General features: G+C 45.8%; 1 protein-coding gene across 1 annotated transcript in view; it reads right to left on the bottom strand.

The window, feature by feature from the left end:
- Positions 1 to 8608, bottom strand: part of OCLN (occludin) — a 72461-nt gene extending 63853 nt beyond the window's left edge. The window contains exon 1 of the mRNA XM_049768789.1: positions 8561 to 8608. The gene's annotated coding sequence lies outside the window, so the exon portion shown is untranslated. The remainder of the gene's footprint in view (positions 1 to 8560) is intronic.
- Positions 8609 to 19690: the final 11082 nt, after the last annotated feature.

Raw genomic sequence — 19690 nt, 5'->3', positions numbered from 1 at the left:
GAAACCACCACCACCCAGGCTCAATGTTAGGAAATCTCTCCCTCAACCCTATCCATGCACAATCCAAAAATAATAAACAAAAGTTTATCTCAACCCCTATATGCAAAGCCTAAGCTGTTTGATATTGGGTGAGGTATACCAGAAAATGTGTAAGGTTTCTCGTCAAGGCAGGCTCTGACTGCTTTAAGGCCACAGCCAAAGGAGAAAGAAGACCAAGATCCAATGCCCATGCAGCATTAACATGTAGTCCATAAATAGGTGGTGAAGGAAGGAAAAAAATAAATGGAAGGCTTTTAAGTTTTGGTCACATGTGTTCTCTAGTCACTTTTGTGAACCTGTGCCTTAAGAGTGAGAGGGGCCTAAGCCAAATGGCTGAGCATTAGGTGCAGAGGTGGGGGAGAAAACTCAACAGGCTCAAGTGCTAGCCTTGCACACATGAGGCCTGAGTCCAACCTCCTGACCCAACCAACCACTATGCTGGGAAGAGCTTCTGAGCACTTCTAGATGTGGCCCCCCCCCCCAAAATTTTTTTTTTTTGGTTTTTCAGGCCACACCCGTTTGATGCTCAGGAGTTACTCCTGGCTAAGCACTCAGAAATCACCCCTGGCTTGGGGGGACCATATGGGATGCCAGGGGATCAAACCTCGGTTCTTCCTTGGCTAGCGCTTGCCAGGCAGACACCTTACCTCTAGTGCCACCTCGCTGGCCCCGCCCCAAAATTTAAAAAAAATATTTTTTAAGTTGTGCCCAATATAAAGTAATTCCACTTTGATCACAGACACAATATAATAAATTACCTAAACTTTAATTGGGCAGATTTTGGAAACAGAGTCAGAAACTGCATTTAGTGGGGTAGACTGTATCAGAACCTGCATTAATTGTGTGTGGGGGCGGAGATGTGGACCATAACTGGCTCTACATTAAGGGATCACTCCAGGCAAGGCGTAGGAGACCATATGAGATAGCAGGAATTGAAACCAGAACAGACATGCAAAGCTGTACTATCACTCCACTCTCCAAACACTGCATTTTTAATAAGTTTACAGGTAACTTTTTTATTTTGTTTTTGGGTCAGTGGAACTCCAGTGGTGCTCAGGGATTACTCCTTGCTTTGCACTGTACACTCTGAAATTATTCCTGGGCCACTCAGTGATATAACAAATGCCTGAGATTAACTGGGCCAGGTGTATGCAAGACAAGCGTCTTACCCACTTATCTCTCCTACACCAAGAGTAATAGACTTCCTTTGTGGGGGTTTTGTTGTTGTTTTTGGGCTTGTGGTTTGGGCTTTGTTTTGGAGTTTTTTCCTCTTTTTTTTTTTTTTTTTTTGTGGTTTTTGGGTCACACCCGGCAGTGCTCAGGGGTTATTATTGGCTCCACGCTCAGAAATTGCTCCTGGCAGGCACGGGGAACCATATGGGATGCCGGGATTCAAACCGATGACCTCCTGCATGAAAGGCAAACGCCTTACCTCATGCTATCTCTCCGGCCCCTAGAGTTTTTCTTTTTTTAGAAAATGACAGAAGAGAAGGGAAGGAAAAAAAAAAAAGAGGAAAACGAGGACTTGACCGAGTGAATTTTCTGTTCTGAATGCCCAGGTCCTTACAGAGTCGATGCCATCTTCAGGTCTCAAATCACAGACTTAACCCACTTCATTAAAGAGTTTCATTTTCAGAGCAAAGTCCCACCCTATTTCTTGGGGGATGGGGAAGGGCCCCACATAACTGGTGGTGCACAGGGCTTACTCCTGGCTCTGTGCTCAGGGATCACTCCTGGCAGTACTGACAGGACTATATCAGGTTTTAGGGATCAAGCCCAGGCTGGCCACATGCAAGGCAAGAATCCTACCCACTGAACTAGCACTTGGCCCCCATTATTTTAAACAAGGCTGCCATGCCCACCTTAAGTAGAACAGTAATTTTACCAAAAATATAAAATAAAAACGATCTTTAAAAATAGTAGTTTTGGGCCGGAGAGATAGCATGGAGGTAAGGCGTTTGCCTCTCATGCAGAAGGTCATCGGTTCGAATCCCGGCGTCCCATATGGTCCCCCGTGCCTGCCAGGAGCAATTTCTGAGCACGGAGCCAGGAATAACCCCTGAGCACTGCCGGGTGTGACCCAAAAACCACAAAAAAAAAAAAAAAAAAAATAAAAATAGTAGTTTTACAGGTACTTGAGTGTCTATAGTGCTACCAGGGATCAAACCTAAATATGCAAAGCATAAGAGATCTGAACTGTCCATATTGCCCTAGATGTGGTTCAACAAAAACCCTTAAGCCCTTTTAGCTATCTCTCAGGCTTAACATCATTTCTCATTCCCAATCTCTAGTACAAGAGTCCCTGGTAGAAAGCAGTAGTCAATGAATATCTGACTTACAAAACCAAATGCACATACTAAAGTTGGAATTTCAATCCAGCAGCAAATGTCCTAAAATACTTTAGACAACCCACCCTGAAAATACAATCCTTCATGTTCTACAAAACAGTTCATTGTGTACTCTGAGAGAAAGGGACAAAAAAAGGTCCAGCATAACAAAATGAGTATCATCAGGAACTTACTAGAAAGACAGGTCCCCATCCACATCTAAATTCTATGAATCTGATTGCCTTTTAGCCCCAAAAGTTTCCCCAAGGGTGCTGAGGGCATGGGGGTATCCCTGCAAACTCCTGTGGAGATTTGGTCAAGGCGGTGCAGACCTCACTGTTCAGAGCTGGGCCAGCCACACAATGCTGCTCAATGTGGGTGGAGAGGACCACCAGGGCTACTCCTGGAGATACTCAAGGGCCCGAGGTGTCAAGAGGTGCCAGGAACAGAACTCAGGCATGCCTCCCTTCAGTGCTATCTCTCAGACCCAAACTATTCTTTAGTAAGATCCACACATGATTCATACCACATTTGAGACTGGGAGGTACCAGTTTACAGAACAGCTACAAACCTGGTGACTAAAGCCATAAACATACTTTTTTTTTTTTTTAAGCTATCCACACAATCTATAAGCCCTTTAACTCTAGAGTTCCCTCAAAGAGCAATGTAAGGGGCAAAAGTCCATTAAGTGGTCAATCAAGAAAGCCTTGAAATACACTGAAAACCAGGATACTACACTGCCATAAGACAGCCTTGAAATACACTGAAAACCAGGATATTACACTGCCATAAGACAAGATAAAGATGTGGTAATTGCTGCTACCTGAAGGGACTTGGACAAGATCATCATGAGTGAAGTTAGTTAGAAGGAAAGAGACCAACATAGAACCATCTCTTTCACATGCAGGATACAAAGAAACATAAGGATGGGATAACAAATATCCAAAGACAATGGAAACAAAGAACTTGAGAACTGGCATTTAGTAGGAAACATGCCATTCAAAAGGGTGAGAGGGGGTTGGGGGGACAACACCTACAGTAGGGGGGAGCATTCAAATGCAGAAGGTGGTGCTGAAAGTGGTTAAGTGCGCTTTCCACCATCTTAGAGGTTTGTGGAGGCCTGAACTGATAAGAGGATAGCAATAACTGGAAGGCTGTGGTCTAAAACAATTTTTGCTAGCTAAAACAGTGTCTCTGGAACCAAAGGGAGCATACAGATTTTCTTAAAATTGAGAAGTCTTTATGCTAGGGATGAAACTGAATTCTTTTTTTTTTTTTTTTTTTTTTTTGTGGTTTTTGGGTCACACCCGGCAGTGCTCAGGAGTTATTCCTGGCTCCAGGCTCAGAAATTGCTCCTGGCAGGCACGGGGGACCATATGAGGCGCCGGGATTTGAACCGATGACCTCCTGCATGAAAGGCAAACGCCTTACCTCCATGCAATCTCTCCAGCCCCCGAAACTGAATTCTATCTGGGGTAAAGATGTGCCTACATACACAAAGCAAAGAACAACATTGTGACTCCTGTGGCAAACCTAACAGAACCAGAGTGATCTGGGGAAAGGTAACTTGTGCCCATGGAAACAGTAGTATGGTTCAAGCCAAGGTTCTAAAGCAACCTTCCTGATAAGGTCACAGAACCCATGTGATGCTGTACTCCTCAAGAATTTAAGCTTCTTGGGGGCCGGAGCAATAGCACAGCAGTAGGGCGTTTGCCTTGCACCCAGCTGACCCAGGACAGACAATTCCCTGGCGTCCCATATGGTTCCCCCAAGCCTCAGGAGCGATTTCTGAGCGCATAGCCAGAAGTAACCCCTGAGCATCACCTGATGTGGCCCAAAAACAAAACAAAACAAAACAAACAAAAACCAAAGAATTTTTAAGGAAGATATGATTTTATTTTCTAATGAGGTGACTGGAATATTAAAAATAAAGTGGTAATGTATTATCTATGAAACCCTATCCGCAACAGTACTGGTGAAGACATGTAGACACTGCTGAAACATTGTATGCTTGAAACCAAATCCTTAATAACTTTATAATTTCACAAAATAAAAAAAGGGAAATGAAAAAAAATTGCAATGAAAGGAACGTTCTCTGGCAGATCAGAGACAGTCCTCTAGACTGAAGCACACATGGGGGTTCCCGGTTTAGTTCTGGCATTTGCATTGCTTCCCAGCACCATGGGGGAGCAACCTCCAGGCACAGCCTTGCACCTTATGAACCAGAAAACAAAAAACTGAGAAAAGGGCCCAGAGAGATAGCACAGCGGTGTTTGCCTTGCAAGCAGCCGATCCAGGACCAAAGGTGGTTGGTTCGAATTCCGGTGTCCCATATGGTCCCCCGTGCCTGCCAGGAGCTATTTCTGAGCAGACAGCCAGGAGTAACCCCTGAGCACCGCCGGGTGTGGCCCAAAAACAAAACAAAAAAAAAAAAACAAAACTGAGAAAAGTACTATTCTGAAGATTCCTATGAAGATGAAAGATATTAATGAACAGAAACCTTGTATTTTAGAGGAGTCACACTTGATGTTCCAGATTTACACCTCATTCAGGGTTCACTCCTGACAGTGGTTGGTATGACCATATGTGATGTCAGTTTAGCTATGTACAAAGCAAGCATGTTAACCTCCTTTTTTTTGGGGGGGGCACACCCGGCGGTGCTCAGAGGTTACTCCTGGCTATCTGCTCAGAAATAGCTCCTGGCAGGCACGGGGGACCATATGGGACACTGGGATTCGAACCAACCACCTTAGGTCCTGGGTTGGCTGCTTGCAAGGCAAACACCGCTGTGCTATCTCTCTGGCCCCTAACCTCTCTTATGTATAATCTCTCTTCCCCCCAAATTTGTACTATTTTGCAGCCACTTTAAAAAAGCATTTCTTTGTATCTTGTATATGTGTTGGTCTCTCTCCCACTAATTAACTTCATTCATTATGATTCTCTCCAGGAGCCTCTATGTAGCAGCAATTACCACATCTTGATATCTTGTCTTTCAGTTATATTTCAAAGCTTTCTGGATTGACCAATTAATAGACTTTTGCCCCTTACCACAAATATCATATCGGTGAGTGCAGTTAGAGAAATAGCTATACCAACAACTATCATGACAATGGTAGTGAGAGACTGCCTGTCTCAAATACAGGCAGGGGGTTGGGTGGAAGGAGATGGGAGGCACTGGTGGCAACACTGGTGAAGGGAGGTCTACTTTTTCATGACTGAAACCCAACTATTTACATGTATGTAACCATGGTGTTTAAATAAAGATATGATAGGCTGGAGAGATAGCATGGAGGTAAGGCATTTGCTTGCATGCAGAACGGTGGTTCAAATCCTGGCATCCCATAGGGTCCCCTAAATGAGCCTGCCAGAAGCGATTTCTGAGCATAGAGCCAGGAGGAACCCCTGAGCACTGCTGGGTGTGACCCAAAAACAAAATCAAACAAAAAATTATAAAAAAAATAAAAATAAAAAAGCAATAGTGGATTGGATAAAGAGACCTGAGTTGAGTACGTATTTTACAACCTTGAAAACCTAAGTTAGATCACCAGTAATGCACAGTCTCCTGAGCCCGGCTAGATGTGGCCCCAAAGTCAAGTAATAATAAGACAATAAATCCAACTTATAGTTGTTTCTTTCATTTTGGGCCATACCTGGTGGCATTCAGAGGTTGTTCCTTCCTTTGTATTGTGGAGAAGAAAGAACACAGGCCTCCCTCAAGCAAAACATGCACAGTATCTGCCAGGAGATCTATCCCAAACTCTAACCTCTTTTTGTGATTGTAGAGGCCACTTTAGGCAGCGGGATATGGGGTGGGGACAGGCAACCATAATCCCAACCCTGAAGTGTTGTGGGTATGGTGCAAGCAGAGGCGAGGATGGAGCTCAGGACCACTGTACCTGCAAATGATGTGCTCTACCACTTGAGCCACATCCCCAGCAACCACAGTCTCCCCTATGCTACACTATCTTTAGGAAAAAAAAAACAAACAAGGGTCCTGAGTGACAGTGAGAGCAGGTAATGCGTTTACAATGCAAGTAGCTAATCAAATTCTATCCCTGGATTCTATCCCAGGTACCACTAAAGTTGTTTAGCACAACACTTATGTTCCTAGAGCATGTAAGAGTGAGCCCTGAGAGCAAAAACAAAAACAAACCAACAAAAATATAAGAGAAAAGAAGGAAGGAAGGGAGGGAAGAAGAAAAAGTAAATCTAGGAATGCATTAGTCCCTGGATTCTTTTTTTTTTTTTTTTTTTTTTGGTTTTTGGTTGGGGGGGGGGGGGCGCACACCAGCAGTGCTCAGATTTTACTCTGGCTCTGCACTCAGGAATCACTCCTAGCAGGCTTAAGGCTTGAGGTGCTAGAATGGGACATTACAAGTCAAGCACCTAACCATCTATGTGATCTCTCCTGCCTAGTCGCTGGATTCTGTCCCAGGCACCACTTGGTTATTCAACACAGCGCCTGAGCCACAGCCCATCAAGTCCCTAAGGAGTTTGGAAGCCGCTAAATTCTTGGGAATGTGCCCAGGATTGAACCCAGGGCCTCACACCTCACATGCAAGGCAAAATGCTCTCACCCGGAGCCACACACATCAGCCTGTCTGGTAGGCTTTGTACCTAACAATAGAGAACTGAAAACGTAGGAAAAAAAACAACAGGGTTGTTTTGTCCGCGTTACTCTGGTTCTTCTGTCAAAAACCTGGGGGCGAAAGGAATGCTTCACCTACACAATGCAGTCCACATTCTACTCCACTTGGGAAATGCGTGGTTTTTGAGAAACCGTAAAGAAAGTAAATGAACCTATTTCAGTTTTCAGTTATCACAACAATCATTAGAAGGGCCTTAACGAGAAGGATTTCTCTGTTCCTGGAGCCCAAGAATGCACCTGTTGTGCCCCAGGGCCACACGCTCTCTGGGCAATCAACCTACTCCTCGGCGCCCCAGGTCATTTACCGGGTGGGTCCGAGACCCCCGAACCCCGGAGCCAGTGAGTAGAGGTCTAGGCTCCTCCAGACCTGGGATCCCGGGGCCCGAGGGGGTTCTGCCAGCCAGCCCAGGTGGGGAGACCCCTAGATCGCTTCCTCCGACCCAGAAATAGGCCCGCAGTCAGGGTGCTGGGCCGGCCTTTCCGCGGTGTCCGAGCCCGGCTACGAGCCCCAGCCGAGCTCAGGGCAAAAGCACCTGGGCACGGAACGCGGCCGAGCGGAGCCAGCCCGCGGGGCAGGTGCACCCCACGGCGGCGGCCTCGGCCTGGGCGGTCACGGGTGAGAATCAGCGGCTTCCCTCGAAGTCCAGCCTTGCTGGAAGTGAAGGACTAAACCCCCGCGCGCTCCAAAACGCCCAGAAGCCGACTTGGAAGAGCCGATCGATCGGACCCTCACGCGCCTCTTAAGAAAGTTTCCCAGCTTGGGTCCGGAGCGGTGGCGCAAGCGATAAGGCGCCTGCCTTGCGCGCGCTAGCATAGGACGGGCCAGGGTTCGAACCCCGGGCCTCCCATAGGGTCCCCCCCTCAAGCCAGGAGCGATTTCTGAGTGCATAGCCAGGAGGAACCCCCGAAAGTCACCGGTGTGACCCAAAAATTAAATAAAATAAAGTTTCCTGGATTAACTCTGGCCACCCCTTTCCAGGGTCCCCAAACGGGTGGGGTGGTGGTGGGAGTAAATTAATGAGGTTCGCTCCCGCTCGGGATCTCAGATGCTCTTCCCAGGACCCCTATCCAGCTCCGATCCAAAGGCTCAGCACCCCCTAGAGCCCCCCGAGGCGCGCCTCTTTTGCTGGGGACACTCCAGATCAACAACAGCACCGCAGCCGCGCAGGCAACCGAGCGCGTTCAAACAATCTCCGGTCACAGGACGGGTGGCCGGCGGCCCCTCTCCGGGGCGGGCTCCCGGGTGGCAGCCCAGGGCGAAACCGCCCTCGAAACCAGCTCCGGGAGTCCTCCCCGTCCCCGCGGACGCGACGATCTCACCTGCTCCCCGCAGCCGGCCGGCCCGACCGACCGATCGACCGACCGACCCGTCACCCAGGACGGCGGGCAGCCGGGCGCGCGCTCACCTGGCCGGCGAACCTGCAGCGGTGCTGGGGGCCTGGGGAGCACCGCGCACCTCCCCTCGCCCTTCCCCTTCCCTCCCCCGCCCCGGGCATGCGCACCGCCGCCCGCCCAGTGCGGGGACCCGCGGGGACCCCGGTCCCACCTGCTGCGCGCCGCTCCGGCTCCTCCGCGCTCACTCCGGCCTCGCCACTCGCCGGACTCCGCCGCGGGGAGAAGCCGAGCCCAGAGGGTGGGCGCGGGCCAGTGGGCGTGGAGCGGAGCGGAGCCGCCGCCTCCTCCGTCACGGCCCCGTTCACCTGGAACTTGGGGAGGGGAGGGGAAGGCACAAGGAAGGGACAGGGAAGGGAGATTCCGGCCCGGCCTGCAGCTCAGGGGAAGGAAACGCCAGACTACCAAGCACGGGCTGCCCGAGCGAGGAAGAGGGTCCTGGGCGCGCGCGCGTCCAGCACCACCGCGCACTGGGGCTTGGGGGGACCAAGGGTTTGAGGGGGGACCACCATGGTGATAATAGTTGGATATGATCACTCTGGACAAGAACTGGATGTTGGTTGGAGATAAAGTGATAAGCATGATACTCCTGTAACAATATTGTGAATCATAGTGTCAGAGAGAGAGAGAGAGAGAGAGAGAGACAGAGACAGAGACAGAGACAGAGAGACAGAGAGAGAGAGAGAGAGAGACAGAGAGAGAGAGAGAGAGAGAGACAGAGAGAGACAGAGAGAGAGAGAGAGAAACAGAGAGAGAAACAGAGAGAGAGAAGACAATTTTTGCCCCAGAACCAGGCAGGGGGAAGTATGGGAGGAAAACTAAAGACTTTGGTGTTGGAAAATATGCATTGGTGAATGGTGTTGAATAATGTGAATGGTGAGGAATAATAACTTTGTATTTTTGGAAAAATATTGTCTTATGTACAACCTTATAAACAACAGTATTTAAATAAAGAAATTAATTAAAAATTGTTAAAATGAAAAAAATAGTTTGGGGGGAGGCGGTAGGGAGGTAAGGACTGGAGGGGACTAGTCTTCCCCCCAATCTCCAGTACTTAGTTTGCAAAGACTCTTCTCTCTCTCCTCTTCTTTCTTCTTCTCTCCACCTCTCTCTCCCCCCTCTCCTCCTCCTCCTCTCTCTCGCTCTCCTTTCTGTCTCTCTCTCCTCTCTCCCCCAGCACTTAGTTTGCAAACTCCTCTCTCTTAGTGTGCAAAGACTCCTCTCCTCTCCTCTCTTTTCTCTCTCTCCTCTCTTCTCTTTCCTCTCCTCCTCTCTCCTCTTTCTCTTAACACCCCTTTCCTGTTCAAAAATTGGGGTCAAGTATTGTTGGAAAGAAACATTCAGGGTGTGCGAGACCTTCAGAAGCCATGGATAAATTAATTTAGACATGTTTCTGAATCTTTAGACCCAAAGGCAAAAAATGGAAAGGACATTACTCAGAGCGATCAAATGAAAGTGAAATATTTATTTGAAGTGATCCAGTGAAAGCCCCCCTAAAAGAAACCTCGCTCAAATCCCTGCTCCAAAGGCCTGACAGGCTGAGCTGTCCCTGGCATTACCTGTGTAGTTCCAACCTTTGGCTACACTTCTGACTCACCCAACCCCCTCCCGGAATTAATTCATGTATAGAAAGCAGAAGCTTCTCGCCTAAACAGCCCTGAGACACAGGATAAAGGACTCCCCAATTCAATGCTAATGGGTCTCTCTAGGTTCTCAATAAACTCACTTTATTTATTTAGCCTGACTTCTGCTCTCTGGTCAATTCTTTTACCACCCAAAGTTCAGAGCCAGCTACACCTAAATTCCATTCAGCACCTCTTCCCCTCCCTTCTTATTTGAGGTGTCATTTTGTTTGCAGTCAATTAAGTGCAGCTCCAGTATATAAATCTGGGCTATCTACCCCATTCTCCCCAAATTTAGCTGGTTTGTCTGGCTAAATTTAATAGTAAGGTCTGAGAGCATTAACATTATTTGAATATTCTCTTCTTTAAAATAGTTTTGTTTTGTTTTGTTTTGTTTGGGGGGGATCACACCCGGCAGCACTCAGGGGTTACTGCTGACTCTACACTCAGAAATCACTCCTGACAGGCTCAGGGGACCGACCACAGGGATGCCGGGATTTGAACCACCATCCTTCTGCATGCAAGGCAAATGCCCTACCTCCATGCTATCTCTCGGGCCCTAAAAAAAGGTTCTTGGGGCCGGGTAGGTGGCGCTGGAGGTAAGGTGTCTGCCTTGCAAGCGCTAGCCAAGGAAGGACCGCGGTTCGATCCCCCGGCGTCCCATATGGTCCCCCCAAGCCAGGGGCGATTTCTGAGCACATAGCCAGGAGTAACCCCTGAGCGTCAAACGGGTGTGGCCCAAAAACCAAAAAAAAAAAAAAAAAAAAAAAAGGTTCTTAATAGAATCACTATGAGATCAGCTACAAAGTGGTTCATAATTAAGTTTCAGTTATACAATGTCCAACACCCATCCTTTCACCAGTGCACATTTCCCACCACCAGTATCTGCAGTTTCCCTCCCACCTTAGCTCCCAACCTCCTCTATGGCAGGCTGTTTTCTTCTTTGGCTTAAGAGAAAGCCAAGTTCTGTTCTGTGCACTGTGTTCTACTTCTTGAGTTGCAAGTTAATTCCAAAGAAATATTCGTTTAGGAAAATTCTTAATCTGTACTTAAGTATATATTACATTTTAAATATATTTACATTTAAATTATGTTTACATTTAATTGCTAATGTAAATTAACATACAACAAAGTTTAATCTTCTGGCAAGGGTATATAAAAGGAAAAAAGGCAGTCATAACATGAAAAGAAATGCAATGTACATTGTTTGATTTTAGAACAAATACACATAACTTTAGGTGGTTTGTAACCTTAGAATAGAATAGGTCTCAGTTAGGAGTTAAAAGATAAAGGGAAGGCTAAATTCTTACATATCAAAGAAGTTCCTGGCCCTAGGTGTCATTACTGATGTAAATTAAGGGATAGCAGGAATCCTGGTTTACTCCTGATAACAAATATTCTTTTTTTTTGGGGGGGGGCACACTCATTAGATGCTCAGGGGTTACTCCTGGCTCAGAAATTGCCCCTGGCTTGGAGGGACCATATGGGATGCCAGGGGAATCGAACTGCAGTCCTTCCTTGGCTAGGGCTTGCAAGGCAGACACTTTACCTCTAACGCCACCTCACCGACCCCAACAAATATTCTTTATTTTTATTTTTTTATTTTTTATTTTTTTTGGTTTTTGGGCCACACCCGGCGGTGCTCAGGGGTTACTCCTGGCTGTCTGCTCAGAAATAGCTCCTGGCAGGCACGGGGGACCATATGGGACACCAGGATTCGAACCAACCACCTTAGGTCCTGGATTGACTGCTTGCAAGGCAAACACTGTTGTGCTATCTCTCCGGGCCCCCAACAAATATTCTTAACTTGAGGTAAATATTATTCTAGTTAGGGGGTAAGACCCACTTCCTATGATCTGGTAATAGAAAGAGAATAACACTAAAGAAAGGGGTACAGAATTATACCTAGGAAAATAACCTAACTCTACACTGACCAGACCTGTTTGTAAGCAGGTATTCAGAGTGACAGGGAAAGTCCCTGGGGCAGAAATCATCTGCTGTTGATGCTCAAAGGCAGGGAGAAAAGACCATTGTCTTGAAGATGCTATGTTTTGACTTGGCCTTCGGAAGTAAAAAAGGCTGACAGAAAGAGAGGTATCTGGCTGGAATTCGAGTTGCAAATATACGAGAAGCCAGCAGCGAACTTCTGGCAGGCTTTTTTGGTACTGAAATTTCTTTGTGAGTGTAGAAAAACTAAGGCCGATTTTCTGTAGTAGAAAAGGAGACAAAAGTCAAATAAAAGAAAAAGAGAAAATGTAATGTCACAGCCATGTCAGAATTATAGCCAGTAATCCACGCAAAGGGTCAATGATTGACTTCTCTAAACGGGCCTTCTGGCAGATAATTCTTGGGAGGAAAATTAGGCACTGCACCAGGAAAGCCAAAAGCCACATCTGGTGCGTGCTTCCTTTTGCGGGTAGTGACAGTGCACAGTATTTCATTTTTTCTAAATTGCACTCCAGGGCTAGAATGATAGTATAGCACTATGCAGCTTACCTGAGTTCCATCCCCAGATCCCCATATGGTCCCCAGAGGGAGACCTGCCAAGTGTAAATCCTAAGCACTATCAGGAGTAAGACCTGAGAACCTTCAGCAAAGACAAACAAAAATATATTGAGCTCTAGAATTTTGACTGTTTTACTTTTTTTTTTTTTTTTAGGTTTTTGGGTCACACCCTGCAGCGCTCAGGGGTTACTCCTGGCTCCACGCTCAGAAATTGCTCCTAGCAGGCACAGGGGGACCATATGGGATGCCAGGATTTGAACCAAAGACCTTCTGCATAAAAGGCAAATGCCTTACCCCACGCTATCTCTCTGGCCCCAACTGTTTTACTTAACTAAATTTCACCATCAGCATTGAAGGCTAGCATCTAGGTTTTTTTCTTTTTTTTTTCTTTCCTTCCCTCCTTTTTATGTTTTTGTTTGTTTGTCTTTGTTTTTGTTTTTTGGCCACACTTGATAACACTCAGGGGCAAATATTCTACCTGTTGTGCTATCACTCCAGATGGCCTCCTTCCCTCCTACCCTTTCTCTTATCTTTCCTCCTCCCCTTTCTTCCTTCCTGCCTTCCTTCCTCCCTTCCATCTTTTCTTCCTTTCTCACACTCATCCATACTCCAGAGCTTACTTATTCCTGGCTCCTGGCTCTGTACTCAAGAATTACTCCTGGGGCCGGAGAGATAGCATGGAGGTAAGGCGTTTGCCTTTCATGCAGAAGGTCATCAGTTTGAATCCCGGCATCCCATATGGTCCCCCATGCCTGCCAGGAGCAATTTCTGAGCATGGAGCCAGGAGTAACCGCTGAGCACTGCTGGGTGTGACCCAAAAACCACACACACACACACACACATACACACACAAAGAATTACTCTTGGCAGTGCTCAGGGTACCATATGGAATACTGGGGATCAACCTAGGTCTGCTACGTGCAAGGCCAACATGTTATTCACAGTACTACATCACTATGGTCCCTCATCTAGGTTACTTAACTCCTGGTTTGTTTTGTGTCCCATCTGGAATGCAGCATCACTAATACATTTCTGTCCGATTCCACCCACTTCTCAGTCTTTAGTGGTGAGGGATATTGACTCTCCTATGCATAAATCTTAAGACAATTCAACAGTTAAGGAAGTAAAAACATTATATAAATAGTTGGTATCTTAAATGATTGATGACAGCTCTAGTAGGTAATTAATCCGCTTGGATTCTTCATGGAACTCATTGCTGCAATTATTTTAATATGATTGTCAACTTTGAATGATACAGTCAGTTTACAATTGGTGTTATTAACACAGGGAAAATCAGGTTAATCCTCTTAATGTTCGATGTCAGATTACTGAAATCTCCAAACATTCCACTTGGTTTATAATTAAACAAGGGAACATTTCCTAATTCCTAGATTTACAAACAGGACTTATTTTATAGTATGTTTTTAAATGTTCTGAAAAGAACTTAGTTTATTCCCACCTTTTAAAGTTGAAATATATCTCATATGCTATACGTAGTACTAGGATCAAGCCTGGGTTGGCCACATGTTAAACCCCTGTACTGCCTTAACTCCTGTACTGTGTCTTAGACCCAAAAGTTGTTTTTTTAACTACTGTGTTGTCCAACAACTGGAATTAATGCTATGTAATAGCTGCAAAAGTTCACAAAGAAATCTCAGCCTTAAATCTTAGGCTGGAGCACATATTTTGCATGAAGGTTCAATAACTAGACTCTGGCACTGTCAGGTTTGACACACACCTACATGATGTAAACATACTTTTGGTTTGGGGGGGGTGATTTTGTTATTGTTTTGGGGTTACCCCTAGTAGTACTCAGGGGTTACTCCTGGCTCTGCACTCAGGAATTGCTCCCAGCAGGCTCCAGGGACCATATGGGATGCCAGGGATTGAGCCCCAGAAAGCCATATTCAAGACAAACATTCTACTCATACTATCACTCTGGCTCCTAAACATACTTTTTAAATATTTTTCTCTCTCCCTTCCCTTTTTTCCCATGTTTGGTGATTGTGGTGGTGGTCTGATGAAGGAGAATCACATATGTGATTGTAGTATACTTTACATAATTGGTTGCAGTATGCCCAAGATTATAATCTTGTGTGGTTGGGACCAGAGCAATAGCACAAAGGATAGGGCACTTGCACACAGCTGACCCATATTTGATCTTCAGCATCCCATATGGTTCCCTGTGCCCACTAGGAGTGATCTCTGAGTGCAGATCCAAGAGTAAGTCCTGAGCACAGTTGAGTGTGAACCACAAACAAAAAAAAATTTTCTTTTTTTTTAAAATAAAATCTTGTGGTGGCACCTGGGTACCCAATATCAGTGCTACCAGCTGTGTTTAGCACATGTAAGGTAGTGCCAGGCACTGAGCTGGCAACCTGACAGTTACAAGGCAGGCATTCTGCCACTGAGCTATTCCTAGACTCCAATATTTCTTTTCTTTTCCCAATATTTCTTTAATGTAAAACAAAATTAGTTGAATGCTATCAAATTATAGTAACATTTGGGGGAGGCCACACCTAGTAGTGCTCAGGAGTTACTCCTGGCTCTGTGCTCAGAAGTTGCTCCTGGATGGTTCGGAGGTCCATAGGAGATGCCAAGAATTCAACCCGGATCTGTTCCAGCTCAGCTGCGTGCAAAGCAAATGTCCTACCCCTGTGCTATCTCTCCGGCCCTCCAAATTATAATTCCCTTCTGGGGCCGGAGAGAGAGCATGGAGGTAAGGCGTTTGCCTTTCATGTAGGAGGTCGGTGGTTCAAATCCCGGCATCCCATATGGTCCCCTGAGCCTGCCAGGAGCGATTTCTGAGCATAGAGCCAGAAGTAACCCATGTGTGCTGGCCGGGTGTGACCCAAAAACAAACAAACAAACAAAAAATTCCCTTCTGCAACACATAATTATATTATCAATCATGATCCACTAGCTAACATTTAATGAAAGTCCTTGTGATTCAAACAGAGCAAATATTATTCTCCAAAAACCCAGGAAATCGTTTATTTTACCTGCAGTCAAATACATGATAACACACACAAATACACACAAATACACATTTTTCTTTTTCATAAGTAAAGTAGAAAGAACATGAGATTAGAAGTTAGAGATTTGGGGTTAAATCTCTTATTAATTGAACGGGTGACTCTTTAAGGGATGTTAAAGTACATTGACGTTATTTTCGCCCCCTGTAAAGTCAGATAATTATAAATATACTAGCTTAAAGTTGTTTGGATGCCATTTCACCAAAATGGGAAATATAATCTGGGGGGAAGAAGGCTTTAGAGATAGTATAGGATTTGAGACGCATGCCTTGAATGTGACAGGCCCTGGTTCAATCCCCAAAGCACTGCTAAGAGTGACCCCCTAAGCACAGAACCAGGAGTAAATTTTGAGCATTAACAGGTGTGTTCAAAACCTCAGCCTCCCAAAAAATAGAAAAAGAAAATGTTGAGTATACATATAAATCATGAAAAATTTATCAAGTCATTACTGTCCATAAGAGTTCATATAATACAATTGTTTAATAAGCGTTATCTCTGAGACAGAAAGATAGTATAGGGAGATGGTGCTTGTCTTATAAGCGGCCAACCCAGGTTCATTCAATCCAGGCACGTCACATGGTCCCTAGTACCACCAAGAGTGATCCCTGAGCACAGATCCAGTAGTAAAATCTGAACACTGCCGAGTGTGGACCAAAAACAAAAACCCCAATACAAATGTTTCATTCTCACTAGAGAACAAAATGCCTATGAGATTGGGTCTATCAGGTCCACCATTTTTTATTATTTACTCCTGTGAAGCATCAAATTCCTAAATAGCTTCCTATAGCTTCCTAAATCACTGAAGGATGAAGGTTTTGTTCAAAACCAGCACAATTTGCAATTGGCAAGGACCTAGCTGCAAGGACTACAGTGCCTAGCCTATCATGAATAGGGAGACACCCAATCCACATGGGGCCATTTCCTTTGGCAGATTAATGAAGGAATGTATGGATAAGTCACCAGGAAGAAAATTTCTGAGACAATGATGTTGCCTAATAAGTTATCTCTTCAGTTCCTATATTAAGCAAGATCCTCCCAAGGGGAATCCAAGGTTAAACAGAGTTCACATATGAACCAGAAAGTCAACAATCAAGGTAATAGGGGCCAGAGTGATGCACAGTGGTAGGGCATTGGCCAGGAGTAACCCCTGAGTACCATCAGGTGTGACCTCCCCCCCAAAAAAAACAAAAAACAAAGGCAAATAAAGGGGGGGCTGGAGCCATAGCACAGCAGTAGGGCATTTGCCTTTGCCTTGCATGTGGCTAAACTAGGATGGACCCCGGTTCGATTCCCAGCATCCCAAATGGTCCGGAGCCTGCCAGGAGCGATTTCTAAACTCAGAACCAGCTGAGTGCCACCAGGTGTGACCCAAAAATAGCAACAAGTAAAAACAATCAAGATAATAACCATAGTGATCACAGTTATTTACTCGAGTTATCCTTGGGAACAAGACACTGTGCTGTGACACTGCATTAAGGACTTAATGGAATATGTTTTTGTTTTTACAATTTTTTTTTTGGTTTTTGGGTCACACCCAGCAGTGCTTAGGGGTTACTCCTGGCTCTATGCTCAGAAATTGCCCCTGGCAGGCACAGGAGACCATATGGGATGCCGGGATTCGAACCACGGTCCTTCTGCATGAAAGGCAAACGCCTTACCTCCATGCTATCTCTCTGGCCCTGTTTTTTACAATTTTATGACATACTATTATTTCCCCACTTGGGGAGACACATTCAGAAAGTTTCCATTAAGATATTGCTAAATTGGGGTTAGAGTGATAGCACAGTGGTATGGCATTTGTCTTGCATGCTGCCAACCCAGGACGGATCTGGGTTTGATCCTTGGCATCCCATTTGGTCCACTGAGCCTGCCAAAAACAATTTCTGAGCACAGAGCCAGGAGTAACCCTGAGCACTGTCGGGTGTGGCTCCAACCCCCCCAAATAAAAAGATAATGCTAAGTTATATATTTCAAGTTATTGGAGGTTTCTTGGGGGGGCCGGGGAAGGAAATTTGGTCCACATGCAGCAGTGCTCAGAGTTTATTTTTGTCTCTACGCTCAGGGGTCACTCCTACTTATACTCATGGGACCATATGCAATGCTAGCAATTGAAGAGGGTTTTGTCATGGCAAGCAACTTAACCCTTGTTCTCTCTCTCCAGCCCCAAATCAAAAATTTTATGTGTGAATGTAATACTATGAATAGAACATAGGTCTCAAGCATGTACTACATTTGCTTTACTGCTCAACCACATTTTAAGACAAGTCATTTAATCCCAGAATTAATATTTAACAGTTTTACGATACTTAGGAAGGCCTTTGTTTCTTTAAATACCCAGGGATGGAGCAATTGCAGAGAGAATAGTGCATTTACCCAACCTGGGTTCTGTCCCCAGCATCCTATATGATCCTGAGCACTGCCAGGAATGACCCCTGACTGCAAAGCCAAGAGTATCCCAGCACTGGTGTGCACCCAAAACAAACAAAATACAAAAATAAATAAACACCCACATTTCTCAAAACTAACCATAGAATGATTCCAGGGGAGGGTGGGGAAAGTCCTTAAAGTTAAATTAAAGGGGCCTGAGAGATAGCATAGAGGTGGGGCATTTGCCTTTCATGCAAAAAGACGGTGGTTCGAATCCCAGCATCCCATATGGTCTGAGTGTAGAGCCAGGAGAAACCCCTGAGTGCTGCCGGGTGTGACCCAAAAACCAAAAATAAACTAAATTAAAGGTGGGCCCAGAGCTGTGGCAAGCGGTAGGGTCTTTGCCTTGCACACGCTAACCTAGGACGGACCTCGGTTTGGTCCCCCAACGTCCCATATGGTCCCCAAAGCCAGGAGTGCTTTCTGGGTGCATAGAGAGGAGTAACCCCTGAGCATCACCCGGTGTGGCCCCAAAACCAAAATAATTAATTAAGGGCTAAGTGCGAGAGAGATAGCACAGCTGTAGGGTGTTTGCCTTGTGCACAGCAGATCCAGGACAGACGAATGCCAGCATCCTATACGGTCTCCCATGCCTGCCAGGAGCAACTTCTGAGTGCCAGGAATAACCCCTAAGTGCTGCTGAGTGTGACCCAAAAATCAATAAATTAATTAAGGGCTAGAAAGAGCTCTATAGCTGAGCACATTTTTCATGTGCTGGAAAAAATCCAGGTTCTGTCCCAGCACCATATGTTCCCTTTAACCAGAGCAGGAACAGCTCTGAATACCACTGAATGTGGATTATTAGAGTGGAAAAAAATTAGCCCAATGCAGTCTTATGAGTAAGAATAAAAAAAATCAGGGGCCTGTGAGATAGCATGGAGGTAAGGCATTTGCCTTTTATGCAGAAGGATGGTAGTTCAAATCCCGGCATCCCATATGGTCTCCTGTGCCTGCCAGGGGCGATTTCTGAGCATAGAGCCAGGAGTAACCCCTGAGCGCTTCCGGGTGTGACCCCAAAACAAAACAAAAAAAAAGAGAGAGAATAAAAAATCAGAGGTACTCACAACAAGCACGTATAGCTTTCAAACATAATAGTAAACAAATAGACAAACCTCCCCATTACAATAAGATTCCATATCCACAAACTTCCAAAACAGGTAAAACTAAAATGGCATCATTTGGAGATATACATAGAATTTCTTTTTTATTTTTATTTTTATTTTTATTTTTTGGTTTTTGGGCCAAACCTGTTTGACGCTCAGGGGTTACTCCTGGCTATGCGCTCAGAAATCGCCCCTGGCTTGGGGGGACCATATAGGACACCGGGGGATCGAACCAAGGTCCGTCCTACGCTTGCGCTTGCAAGGCAGACACCTTACCTCTAGCGCCACCTTCCCGGCCCTTTTGTTTTGTTTTGTTTTGGGGGGGTCACACCTGGCAGTGCTCAGGGGTTATTCCTGGCTCTATGCTCAGAGATCGCTCCCAGCAGGCTCTGGGGACCATATGGGATGTCAGAATTCGAACCACCATCCTTCTGCATGCAAGGCAAATGCCTTACCTCCATGCTACCTCTCCGGCCCCAGAATTTTTATGTATATAGAAATATGAGGGCCCGGAGAGATAGCACAGCGGTGTTTGCCTTGCAAGCAGCCGATCCAGGACCAAAGGTGGTTGGTTCGAATCCCAGTGTCCCAT

Source organism: Suncus etruscus, chromosome 2 (genome assembly GCF_024139225.1).
Source record: "Suncus etruscus isolate mSunEtr1 chromosome 2, mSunEtr1.pri.cur, whole genome shotgun sequence".
Lineage (NCBI taxonomy): Eukaryota > Metazoa > Chordata > Mammalia > Eulipotyphla > Soricidae > Suncus > Suncus etruscus.
Note: the sequence above shows the minus strand (reverse complement) of the source record. Positions and strands in the feature narration are given on the sequence as shown.